Source organism: Aegilops tauschii, chromosome 1 (genome assembly GCF_002575655.3).
Source record: "Aegilops tauschii subsp. strangulata cultivar AL8/78 chromosome 1, Aet v6.0, whole genome shotgun sequence".
NCBI lineage: Eukaryota > Viridiplantae > Streptophyta > Magnoliopsida > Poales > Poaceae > Aegilops > Aegilops tauschii.
Genome location: NC_053035.3, coordinates 490,492,157 through 490,505,186, shown reverse-complemented (window position 1 = coordinate 490,505,186; position 13,030 = coordinate 490,492,157). Strand labels below are relative to the sequence as shown.

General features: G+C 43.2%; 1 long non-coding RNA gene across 1 annotated transcript; it reads right to left on the bottom strand.

The window, feature by feature from the left end:
* Positions 1–302: 302 nt before the first annotated feature.
* LOC120969372 (uncharacterized) lies at positions 303–1,953 on the bottom strand. The gene is made up of 3 exons (XR_005763516.2): positions 1,789–1,953; positions 838–1,007; positions 303–726 (listed from the first exon to the last, which is right to left on the bottom strand). It is a non-coding gene; the product is annotated as an uncharacterized lncRNA (long non-coding RNA).
* Between the last annotated feature and the right edge of the window lie 11,077 nt (positions 1,954–13,030).

Sequence of the window (13,030 nt, the reverse complement as noted above, 5' to 3'; positions counted from 1 at the left end):
TGCAGTGTTTGGCTAGCAAATTTCAGTGCAGGCCATTGGATTCAGGTGTAGAGATCCAAACACTATCATCTCCTAAATGCAATCTATTTCGACCAGTGCTTCAAGAACACTATGGGCCCTGGCCTATGCAGCGACCTGTTACTTGCGAAGCACAAATACAAAATGCAGGTCCGTTCGCTCTCAGAATAAACTATACACGCAAAGTGCTTTACATGGAACCATGATTCATCAATTGGGGACATGATTCACAGAAACCAAACAAGCCAAGATAACCAAGTGTTCAGCAGAATCCGACATGCGTGTAGCGAGGCAAGCAGACTGGCATATAGTTGCATCATCCATACATATACAAGTACTTCCAATAACATGTTTATGTTCGATACATATACGTAGAAATATATATGCATGAAATCATCTCACTTCTCAAATCCGGCTCATTACTACTAATCATCCCACAAGTTCTTAGTACTGCTACCACAACATTGTCTCACATACAGGTCAAGTTATTACTAGGATGAAAGGGCATTATCTCTCCATCAGGCCATGAGGTAAAGATCTAGCCATCATTGGACGAACCAACGATAGTGAGATCTGCCTTCACAACACAGCTCGATCCTGCAACATAGCCTCCAGAAGGGTCCTTGAGTTTCTTGAGTCCAATGAAGTCAGCCCATCCCCATCCGTTTTCACCTACATTTTCACTTACCTTTTCACATACCCACAGACCTGCCATCACCACAAAAGTAAGATTAACTATTAATCGTCATGAGGGTACAGAAACTAGCTGCTCGAATCACGCATATCAGTGGAACTGGTACTTGCTAAGGAGAGTTGAACCTGAAGTTCCAGTCTAATGCATCCCATTCTTTTGGTCCAGGATGGACAGAGTTGTTATAACCACCTTCTTGGAATCGAGATGGAGTTCATCATCCGAGTCATCAGGGGATAAGGACAAGCTGAGGCAATCAGTGCTGTACTTGTCTCCACGAGGATACATTCTGATGTAACTGTTGACAAAAATAGAAAATGGGTACCCGGGAAAAATGTGGTTAGTTATTGACATCAGTAAGTTGTGGCTGAGCTAGGGTGTAGCCAGCCATTAACTTTGTACACAACTTCGTGGTATTACAATCGTACAAAAACTCTAAGTAAACCATGACTACAGTACAAGATACAAGTACAAAGAACCACGGTAGACCAAGAAAGTAAATAAAGGAGAGAAGAAGTAGAAATCCATATGCACGAACAGAGATTAAAATGCTATGTGCTTTACCCCTCGACCAATTATTACGGAAGAAGGCCAATAAGTTGCAGCGCAAAACCATGAATCCCTTATTCGGTGAATGAAAAGAAAAAGAAAAACTGCAAGTCTGAAAAACCCTCGACTCCAGAAGAAAAAGTGAAGAGCAGGAGGATGCAGAGACGAGATTTGCGAGATCCATGAAGAAGCCATGGAAGAGAGAGGCCTGGATCTGGGGGCAGACTGAGCTGAGAACAAGATAGGGCAGAAGCAGAGAGCGACAATAAGAACACACACACACACACACACACACACACACACACACACACAAAAACAGAGGGGGAGGTCGATGTGCTTGGGTCCTCGAGACCGTACCTCCTACCTAGCAACACCAACAAGCCAAGCAGAATCCGGGAGCAGAGCAGAGAAACCACAATGTACGAAAATGCTCGGATCTCACACGATAGAAAGCATCGCTCAAGGAAGAAGAAGAAGAAGAAGAAGAAGAAGAGGAGGAGGGGAAAAGAGGGTTTTGGGGGGTTGTTTACCTCCGGGGCTGGGGCTTGGAGAAGAGTGGGGGGAAGCCTGCCAAAGAGGGGAAGTGAAGTGCCGGTGAGAGTGTTTACTCCACCCCACGCCGCTACTCCGCAGGGAGCAGCACGTTGTCGATGAGCAGCTCTGCCTCCGTCCGTCCGTCTGTCGCTCTGTTCTCCTCCCCGTCTCTGTTCTCGCTTATTGATTGAAGGACTTGGCTGCCATTTTGATGCAAGGTTGCCAATCTCGTGCAAGGTTCACATTAAGGCAGACTGACGCCGTTCACCATTTTTCCTCCTCTCCTTTTCCCTTTGCTCTCTGCTCTACTTCACTAGGTGGTGGGTGATAGCTGCTCTTTTCTTTATGGGAAAACTGATACTAGTACGGATAGGAACTCATATTCACATTAAACTTGAATCGGGGTGGTGAGATTACACATCGATTCAATCAGTCAAGTGAGTTAGTCTCACTTTCTTAGTTCATTTGTGTTGATAAGTTTCTCTTCACATCAGGATAAAAAATTAACACTTCATAAAAAGGGCAGGATGGTGTTATTTTAAAATGGTCGTCGCTTGTCCGTCTTGGCGGTGTACGCCCGTCCACAGGCTAGCCATAATGGGAGTAACTTAGGTAGTAACATAGCACATCCTCAGTAAAAATTGCTTATGTGGCATGGAGTTAATAAGGAAAGAGATGCCTACGGTAACATAATATGTTAATGTAACATAACACATCCCGAGGTAAAATGAGCCTATATTTCAATTAATGAAGACTTACATGTTATCATCCATATATTACTATCCACTATGAAGGTAGTATTATAGACTAGTAACATATGCATATTACTAGTCCAAGTTACTCACCAGTATGACCAGCCTTATGCGTTACGTACGTACAATACAATATGTACACCGTACGTGTGTCACCTCACATGGCGTGGCGAATTGGGCTACACCAGGCGATCAAGGGTTAAACCGCGTCACCCGACGTGGCGTGTGGACGGATTGTGGCGTTTCTCGCCGTCTCCCGAAGCGATGGTTCCTGAGGCGGCGAGGGTTCCTGAGGCCGCCATTGATGTCGGCGTTACTCCGGCCACCGGCCTCCCCCGGCCTCCTCACGCTATAAAACCCCCATGGCCCCATTCACCGTTGTCATCCAGATTCATCGCTGCCACCAACGAGGTCCACAACGGCGACGATATGGTCGAACAACGTCGGTGCTGGAAGTGCCGACGCGGGGCGGCTTCGATGGGGTCATGGCCGAAGCCACACGGTGCCGCGGGTGGAGGAGCTCGCTCGCTACGTCATCCTCGTGCCGCCGCCCGCCCACCTGCCGACGGGGTGGCACACTAGCGGTGGCCACGCGGCGGAGGGCCCCGCCGCCCCCCGCGACGAACGACGCTATCGCTTTGGCGCCCGGTGGAACACCCATGGTCCCCACGAGTTTTGGGAGGGTTGCGTGTTGGACAAGATGCTCATCGCGTACTAGCGGCAAGACATTGGGCGAGGCAGCGACTGCATAGGGCAGGTTGTCCAGCCCCCGGCGGTGCGTGTCGACCCCTGCACACACCAACCCGCTGGTCATCCATCCTCCAGCCACGCATGTCGGCCCCTGTGCGCACCAACCCGCGCCTGATGCGGCAGGCTCAAAGACGCAGGCAACCCTGGTGACACGTCGGGGGTTGCTGCGCGCAATCCACGAGTCCGCGACGATGCCGGAGTGGATTCCACTGTGCGAGGCCGACGATCCGGACGGCACGCCAGGTTGGAACGCCGCCCACTGCGACTCCATGGATGCGGCCGATGATGGGCTCGGCTTCCTCGTGGCGGACGACGACGGTGACAACGATGGTAACGGCAGTGAGCTAGACTTCATCGTGCTGGCAACAACAGTGACGACGACGTTTAGTTTAGGGTTTTTTTAGTTGAAATTCAAATTGCGTTCAAAACCATGTAAAATTTCCTAAATGTTGAATGGAATTTGAATTATGTTTAATTTTGTCCAACTTTTGTAAATTAATGTTTGGACTGTCCTAGTTGCAAAATGAGAAGATTTTTTTAAAAGAAGACGTTTTTAGTCTTTTCTAGCAAAAAAGACGATTTTAGTCGTTCAAGAAAATAAACGAAAAAGTGCCCGCCGAGGCCGCCAGGCGTATCATATCGGCCCATCCTGAATCAAGCCCAGCGGCGGCGACTGGGCCCAACAGGGCGGCTACGTCAGGACACGGTGATAAGTTTGAGAGGAGCTCGAGGGGTGGAGCGCGACCAGCTATTTAAGCCTGTTTGACGCGCCCCTCGCGCGGTGAGGTGGTACAAAACCTCCGGCAATACGCAGGTATGCTAAGGCGACGCGCGCTGTGTCCGCTCAGTAAGGGTGTGTTTGGTTGCCCGCATAGAGCCTAACCAAGCCCACGCGGGAAGCCAGAGGCTTGTTTGGTAGCCCGCATACACTATTGGGCCTGCATCGCACGCTTCTTAAAGCATCTCTCGGTCTGGCTGGCTGGAAACGCAAGAATCGGCAGTTTCTCTGGAGCCAGGCCGAGCGGAAGCGTACCGAGCGGGCCCCTGCATGAGGAGAAACGGGAGGGATGCTAGGTGTTTAGGTGGTGTTTTTTTCAACCTCAAGTAAGCTCCTCTCTAATCTCCTCTCTTCCATGCCCCTCTAATCTACACAACGATACTTCGATTCATGGTAAGCTCTACACAAAAAAGATGCACATCGATACTACGGTTCCATTCAGGCGATTTTCATCGGCCGTAAGTTCTTAATCTTGTGTTCCCGTTCGGAGCTATTCTGGACGAATTTTGTCAGATTCGTCGCGCACGATCGATCATTTGAAATTTCCTTTGACCAGCAGCCTAATCTCGCAGTTCCTCACAACATTCGTGTTGTAAATTTTTGGTTTCGATGATCGTACCTTCATCTCTCTTTGAACAACAGTCTATTGCATTGACGACGCCATGTCGAGCTCCTCCATCCTCTGCTCAGAGCCCTCCTATTCGTCCCTCTCGACGCCGAAGACCTTCCCCTTGATCTCCTTGCCCGCGTGCTACTACACTAGAGTCGTTTCTGGCGTCGCTCATCTCGGCCTACTCTCTGTCGCCCTCCTACTACACTGACGCTGCAATGGCGCGCACACTGCTTTCTTGTGTCCTCTGCCTCCGTGCACACAACAGTTCGCCGCGCCGCTGACGGGGTCGATCATCTTCGCCTCCTCTCTCTCTCGCCCTACTACACTGGAGTCGTTTCCGGTGTCGATCATATCGGCCTCCTCTCTCGTCCACTGCACTGACGATAGCATGGCGCGAGCACTGCATTCTCCTCTTCTGTCCACTGTCTTTGCGCGAGCACCGCAACTAGTTCGCCGATGGTGTCGCTCGCCGTGCAGCCAATGGGGCCGCTCGTCCACGACTCCATGCTTGTCATGTCGGACACGGCGCCACGGCCACTATCCACCATAGTCGCCATTGTCCGCGCACACTGCACTTCTTCTCCCCTTCCCTCTGCTAGCTCTTAGCCCTGTCTGCTAAGTGAAGTGCTAGCTCTTAATCATACCTCATACGTGCAACCAAACACCGAGTTCATGTGCCGCTTGGGCCAATGCAGGCAACCAAACAAAGTGCACATGCGTATTACCTAATGCAGGGACCCTAGATGCAGGCAACCAAACAACTCGCAGATGTCGCATATGAGGCTGTTTTTTCAGAACCAGGTTGGGTTGAGATGTGTATGCAACGCAACTACTATTCACTACGGCAACCAAACACGCCCTAAGCGTCCGAGGCATCGACGTTGGGGCGACGTGACAACATCTCTTTTTTTACTGCTATATTATGTTTTTATTATGTATTTAATGTTTTATTTTAAATACGAGTCTTCCCAATTTTAAATTATGTTTGTACTTAATAATTTAGATTTATTAAATATTTTATTAAATAATTTTATGTACATTTTACATATTACACAATTTTTTAAAATTCATTTTATTTTCTTAGAACATGGTTTGGTTTTTGAATCTATGAGAAATGACTCTAACTTTTGCCTCGAAGTGGGCATGCCCATGATAGGATTGCATGAATGGTTTGAACGACTTCTGAAGCCGTTTATTCATTGTGACACACGTGCCCATTTGTCGGCCTATTTTCACCGAAATAATTCTAGGAAATGCAAAAGTTGTCGAAAACGAAAATCAATTGGCATCGTACCATGAATTTATCATGGTAGGCCATGTAAAAAGATTAGGGGTCATTTCACGGATGTCGAAAAACGATGTGCTCACAACACCGTCCTTTGAAAATGGACCTTTTTTAGACATCCGAGGAATGATCCCAACTTTTCCACCAAGGGGCATGCCCATGGTAGGCATGCATGCCTGTTTTGAATGACTTTCCACACGGTTTGCATATTGTTACACGTGTGTCTAAAAAATACAAAACTTGACGAAAACTAAAACCACTTGGCATGGTGCCTTGATTTTTTTTGAACAACTCAAAACTTTATTCCTCAAACAATAGCCATATCATTTACAATCTGACGAAAACTAAAACCACTTGGCATGGTGCCTTGAATTGGTTATGATAGTCCGTTAAAAAAATGGGGCCATGGATATTGAAAAATGACGTGCTCACGAACAGAACCTTCTGGCCTCTCTGAACACCACCTATTGAACATGGTCTTTTTTTGGAAATCTGGAAAATGACGCCAACTTTTTCCATCAAGGGGGCATGCCCATGATAGGCATGCGTGCCTGGTTTGAGCGACTTTGGACACGGTTTGCCTGTTTTCACCAAAATGATTTTAGAAAAATGCTAAACTTGACGAAACCCAAAATCACTTGGCATGGTGCAATGAATTGGTCATGGTGTTCCATGGAAAAATCGCAGACCCGGACACTGCTTGAACATTCTTCAACTCAATTTAGTGCACTGTTCCATGTGCTTGTAGTTCAAATTTGAATTATATATATTAAATACCTACAAACTCACTTAATATCTGAAAAAGGCCAAATGGATCATCAACAATTCAAATTGTAGCATGACACTTCTATTCGTTCCTTTTGATTGTAGAAAATGTTTCAAGGCCAAAACAGAGAGCGACTGTCGGCTCACCCTCAAACGTGACTCGTTTCTCTCGAAACCATGAGTCATCTTGTGAGATGCTTCGGTTTCTAATAATATCCTATCAAATTTTATCTCAAAATTGGAGTAATTTTTTACCACGGCCTATTGGTGCCATACCACAACATCAAGCCAAGTTTCATGTTGTTAAGAGCATTTTTTCTATTTTCTTGAATTTAGAAACCAAGAGTCTCAATGTTTGCAACCGAGCCATGAGACCGAGGTGTTTGAAAATTTTCTCATTTATTGCATGGGGCCTAAACATATAACCCAAGGATGAAAAACTATTTTCAACCCAAATTGATGCACTGTTCCAAATGTGTGTAGTTCAAATTTGAATTATGCCCATTAAATGCCTAAAAACTCACTTAATGCACCCAATTAACCCTGGAAAATTCCAAATTCCAACATGACAATTCCATTGGTTCATGTTGACTGTAGAAAAAATTTCATGTACAAAAAAGATAGTGACTGTGGGTTGGCCTTCAAACATGACCCGTTCCCTCTCGTAACAACGAGTCTTTTTGTCAGATACTCCGGTCTCTAAGGAGCTTCTGTCATATCATCATGACATCGGGCCTAGTTATGTCAAAATTGGATAAATCTTTTACCACGGCCTATTGGTGTCATATCATGACACCAGGCCTAGTTTCGTTTATTACAGAGCACTTTTTGATTTTCTAGAATTTAAAAATAAAGATACTTAATGTTTGCGGTCGAGCCATAACACTGAGACGTTTAAAGTTTCTTCTTATTTCTTGGATGGGGCCTAAGCATACACCCAAGGTAATAAATATGAACTTTCAACCCAATTTTGTGCACTGCTTCATGTGCCTGTATTTCAAATTTAAATTGTGCCCATTAAATGACAAGAGATTTACTTAATGTCTAAAAAGGCAAATAAACTTTAAAAAATTCCAAAATTTAACATGACACTCCTATTCGTGCATGTTGACCATGCTCCTATGATGATTTTTTTAAGAGAAAGCAAACAATTTTAAAATGTTATATTTTGCACACGTTCATGTTATGTTTAAAATGTGCTTGACAATTTCCATGTGAAATGGACAATAGTATTTCGTTAGTGAAAAACAAAACAAGTTAAATGGTCGAGAAATGCCAAAATATGGTGTTCAACTTACTTCAGCACGGATCAAAATGCTTGAGCTTTCGACCTAAACATCTGACATGAATATATACATATATAAAAATAACGTATATTTTTAACATTTGCGGAAACATTTTTGGTGCCTAGAAGCAAATGGTTCCAGCAGAGTTGGATATCCGGTGAATTCCCTATTTTTGTATTTCCTCACATCCACGCTACATGCCCAAACATTTTTCAGCCATTGCTTGGGTCGGTGGTTGCAAGGCTTACTTCAGCTCTGCTACCTCTTGAGCACTCCGTTGGTTTCTCTTGAAGAGGAAAGGGTGATGCAGTAAAGCAGCGTAAGTATTTCCCTCAGTTTTTGAGAACCAAGGTATCAATCCAGTAGGAGACCACACACAAGTCCCTCGCACCTACACAAAACAAATAAATCCTCGCAACCAACGCAATAAAGGGGTTGCCAATCCCTTCACGGTCACTTACGAGATCTGATAGATATGATAAGATAATATTTTTGGTATTTTTATGATAAAGATGCAAAGTAAAATAAAAGGCAATAAAAATAGCTAAGTGTTGGAAGACTAATATGATGGAAAATAGACCCGAGGGCCATAGGTTTCACTAGTGGCGTCTCTCGAGAGCATAAGTATTACGGTGGGTAAACAAATTACTGTTGAGCAATTGACAGAATTGAGCATAGTTATGAGAATATCTAGGTATGATCATGTATATAGGCATCACGTCCGAGACAAGTAGACCGACTCCTGCCTGCATCTACTACTATTACTCCACAAATCGACCGCTATCCAGCATGCATCTAGAGTATTAAGTTCATAAGAACAGAGTAACGCTTTAAGCAAGATGACATGATGTAGAGGGATAAACTCATGCAATATGATATAAACCCCATCTTGTTATCCTCGATGGCAACAATACAATACGTGCCTTGCTGCCCCTACTGTCACTGGGAAAGGACACCGCAAGATTGAACCCAAAGCTAAGCACTTCTCCCATTGCAAGAAAGATCAATCTAGTAGGCCAAACCAAACTGATAATTCAAAGAGACTTGCAAAGATAACCAATCATACATAAAAAAATTCAGAGAAGATTCAAATATTGCTCATAGATAAACTTGATCATAAACCCACAATTCATCGGTCTGAACAAACACACCGCAAAAGAAGATTACATCAAATAGATCTCCACAAGAGAGGGGGAGAACATTGTATTGAGATCCAAAGAGAGAGAAGAAGCCATCTAGCTAATAACTATGGACCCAAAGGTCTGAGGTAAACTACTCACACATCATCGGAGAGGCTATGGTGTTGATGTAGAAGCCTTCCGTGATCGATGCCCCCTCCGGCGGAGCTCCGGAAAAGGCCCCAAGATGGGATCTCACGAGTACAGAAGATTGCGGCGGTGGAATTAGGTTTTTGGCTCCGTGTCTGGTAGTTTGGGGGTACGTAGGTATATATAGGAGGAAGAAGTACGTCGGTGGAGCAACATGGGCCCCATGAGGGTGGAGGGCGCGCCCAGGGGGGTAGGCGCGCTCCCCTACCTCGTGCTCTCCTGGTTGATTTTTTGACGTAGGGTCCAAGTCCTCTGGATCACGTTCGTTCCGAAAATCACGTTCCCGAAGGTTTCATTCCGTTTGGACTCCGTTTGATATTCCTTTTCTGCGAAACCCCGAAATAGGCAAAAAAACAACAATTCTGGGCTGGGCCTCCAGTTAATAGGTTAGTCCCAAAAATAATATAAAAGTGTATAATAAAGCCCATTAATGTCCAAAATAGAATATAATATAGCATGGAACAATAAAAGATTATAGATACGTTGGAGACGTATCAAGCATCCCCAAGCTTAATTCCTGCTCGTCCTCGAGTAGGTAAATGATAAAATCAGAATTTTTGATGTGGAATGCTACTTAGCATAATTTTCAATGTAATTCTCTTAATTGTGGTATGAATATTCAGATCCGAAAGATTCAAGACAAAAGTTTAATATTGACATAAAAATAATAATACTTCAAGCATACTAACTAAGTAATTATGTCTTCTCAAAATAACATGGCCAAAGAAAGTTATCCATACAAAATCGTATAGTCTGGCTATGCTCTATCTTCACCACACGAAGTATTTAAATCATGCACAACCCCGATGACAAGCCAAGCAATTGTTTCATACTTTTGGTGTTCTCAAACTTTTCAATCTTCACGCAATACATGAGCGTGAGCCATGGATATAGCACTATATGTGGAATAGCATGGTGGTTGTGGAGAAGACAAAAAAAGGAGAAGATAGTCTCACATCAACTAGGTGTATCAACGGGCTATGGAGATGCCCATTAATAGATATCAATGTGAGTGAGTAGGGATTGCCATGCAACGGATGCACTAGAGCTATAAGTATATGAAAGCTCAACAAAAGAAACTAAGTGGGTGTGCATCCAACTCGCTTGCTCACGAAGACCTAGGGCATTTTGAGGAAGCCCATCATTGGAATATACAAGCCAAGTTCTATAATAAAAATTCCCACCAGTATATGAAAGTGATATCATAGGAGACTCTCTATCATGAAGATCATGGTGCTACTTTGAAGCACAAGTGTGGTAAAAGGATAGTAACATTGTCCCTTCTCTCATTTTCTCTCATTTTTTTATTTGGGCCTTTTCTCTTTTTATGGCCTCTTTTTTCCCCTTTTTTTATTTGTCGTCCGGAGTCTCATCCCGACTTGTGGGGGAATCATAGTCTCCATCATCCTTTCCTCACTTGGGACAATGCTCTAAAAATGATGATCACCACACTTTTATTTACTTACAACTCAACAATTACAACTCAATACTTAGAACAAAATATGACTCTATGTGAGTGCCTCCGGTAGTGTACCGGGATATGCAATGAATCAAGAGTGACATGTATGAAAGAATTATGAACAGTGGCTTTGCCACAAGTACGATGTCAACTACATGATCATGCGAAGCAATATGACAATGATGGAACGTGTCATAGTAAACGAAACGGTGGTAAGTTGCATGGCAATATATCTCGGAATGGCTATGGAAATGCCATGATAGGTAGGTATGGTGGCTGTTTTGAGGAAGGTATATGGTGGGTGTATGATACCGGCGAAAAATGCGCGGTATTAGAGAGGCTAGCAATGGTGAAAGGAAGAGAGTGCAGATAATCCATGGACTCAACATTAGTCATAAAGAACTCATATACTTATTGCAAAAATCTACAAGTTATCAAAGCAAAGTATTACACCCATGCTCCTAGGGGGATAGATTGGTAGGAAAAGACCATCGCTCGTCCCCGACCGCTACTCATAAGGAAGACAATCAATAAATAAATCATGCTCCGACTTCATCACATAACGGTTCACCATACGTGCATGCTACGAGAATCACAAACTTTAACACAAGTATTCCTCAAATCCACAACTACTCAACTAGCATGACTCTAATATCACCATCTCCATATCTCAAAACAATTATCAAGCATCAATCTTCTCATAGTATTCAACACACTCATAAGAATTTGTTTTATTAATCTTGAATGCATGTCACTTTAGGACTAATTTCTCAGTTTAAGCAAATTACCATGTTGTTTTGTAGGACTCTCAAAATATAAGTGTAGCACATAGAGTATTGTAATAAATTCCTAATCAAGTGTGTCTCTCTCAAAAGGTGTGTACAGCAAGGATGATTGTGGCAAACTAACAAATAAAGACTCAAATAGTACAAGACGCTCCAAGCAAAACACATATCATGTGGTGAATAAAAATATAGCTCCAAGTAAAGTTACCGATGGAAGTAGACGAAAGAGGGGATGCCTTCCGGGGCATCCCCAAGCTTTGGCTTTTAGGTGTCCTTAGATTATCTTGGGGTGCCATGGTCATCCCCAAGATTAGGCTCTTGCCACTCCTTGTTCCATAATCCATCAAATCTTTCACCCAAAACTTGAAAACTTCACAACACAAAACTCAGCAGAAAATCTCGTGAGCTCCGTTAGCGAAAGAAAACAAAAAACCACTTCAAGGTACTGTAATGAACTCATTCTTTATTTAAATTGGTGTTAAACCTACGGTATTCCAACCTCTCTATGGTTTATAAACTATTTTACTAGCCATAGGTTCATCAAAATAAGCAAACAACACACGAAAAACAGAATCTGTCAAAAACAGAACAGTCTGTAGTAATCTGTAACTAACGCAAACTTCTGGAACTCCAAAAACTCTACCAAAATAGGAAGACCTATACAATTTGTTTATTGATAAGCAGAAATTGGAATCAATATTTTATCACGTTCTGGTAATTTTTAACAATGGTTTTCGTGAACAGAAAGTTTCTGGAATTTACAGCAAGATCAAATAACTATCATCCAAGAAGATCCTATAGGTTAAACTTGGCACAAACACTAATTAAAACATAAAAACACATCTAACCAGAGGCTAGATAAAATATTTATTCCTAAACAGAAGCAAAAAGCAAAAAACTAAAAATAAAATTGGGTTGCCTCCCAACAAGCGCTATCGTTTAACGCCCCTAGCTAGGCATAATAGCAAGGATAGATCTAGGTATTGCCATAATAATAGGATAGATCATTAAAAATCATTTTATATTCTCTACGTTCAGAAGAAAGTTTTCTTTGGTGTAAGCAAAAGTAATCAAAAGGGCTAAATTTAATGGGACAAAAGTCCCCAAGATCAACTTTAGGAGGTATAGGTTCCTCCTTTGGCCCTTCGTATTGCACAACCAATTCATCCTTATAAGCATTCTTTCGACAGAACTTTGTGAGCCTATACTCGAGAGAATATCTTAGCTCATTATTTCGAATAGCCAAATCATTATTAAGTTCAGAAATTCTATCAACTAGAACATTAGTAGGAACCCTTTTTCTAAGATTTTCATTAAAAGCAACATAGTCTAGAGATTGAAAACGCATTATTTCTTCTTGATCAAAGAGGATAGCCTCTATGGGAGGACGGCCAGCGTCCACCCTATAATGCACAAAGATTTCTTTGACCTCTTTTA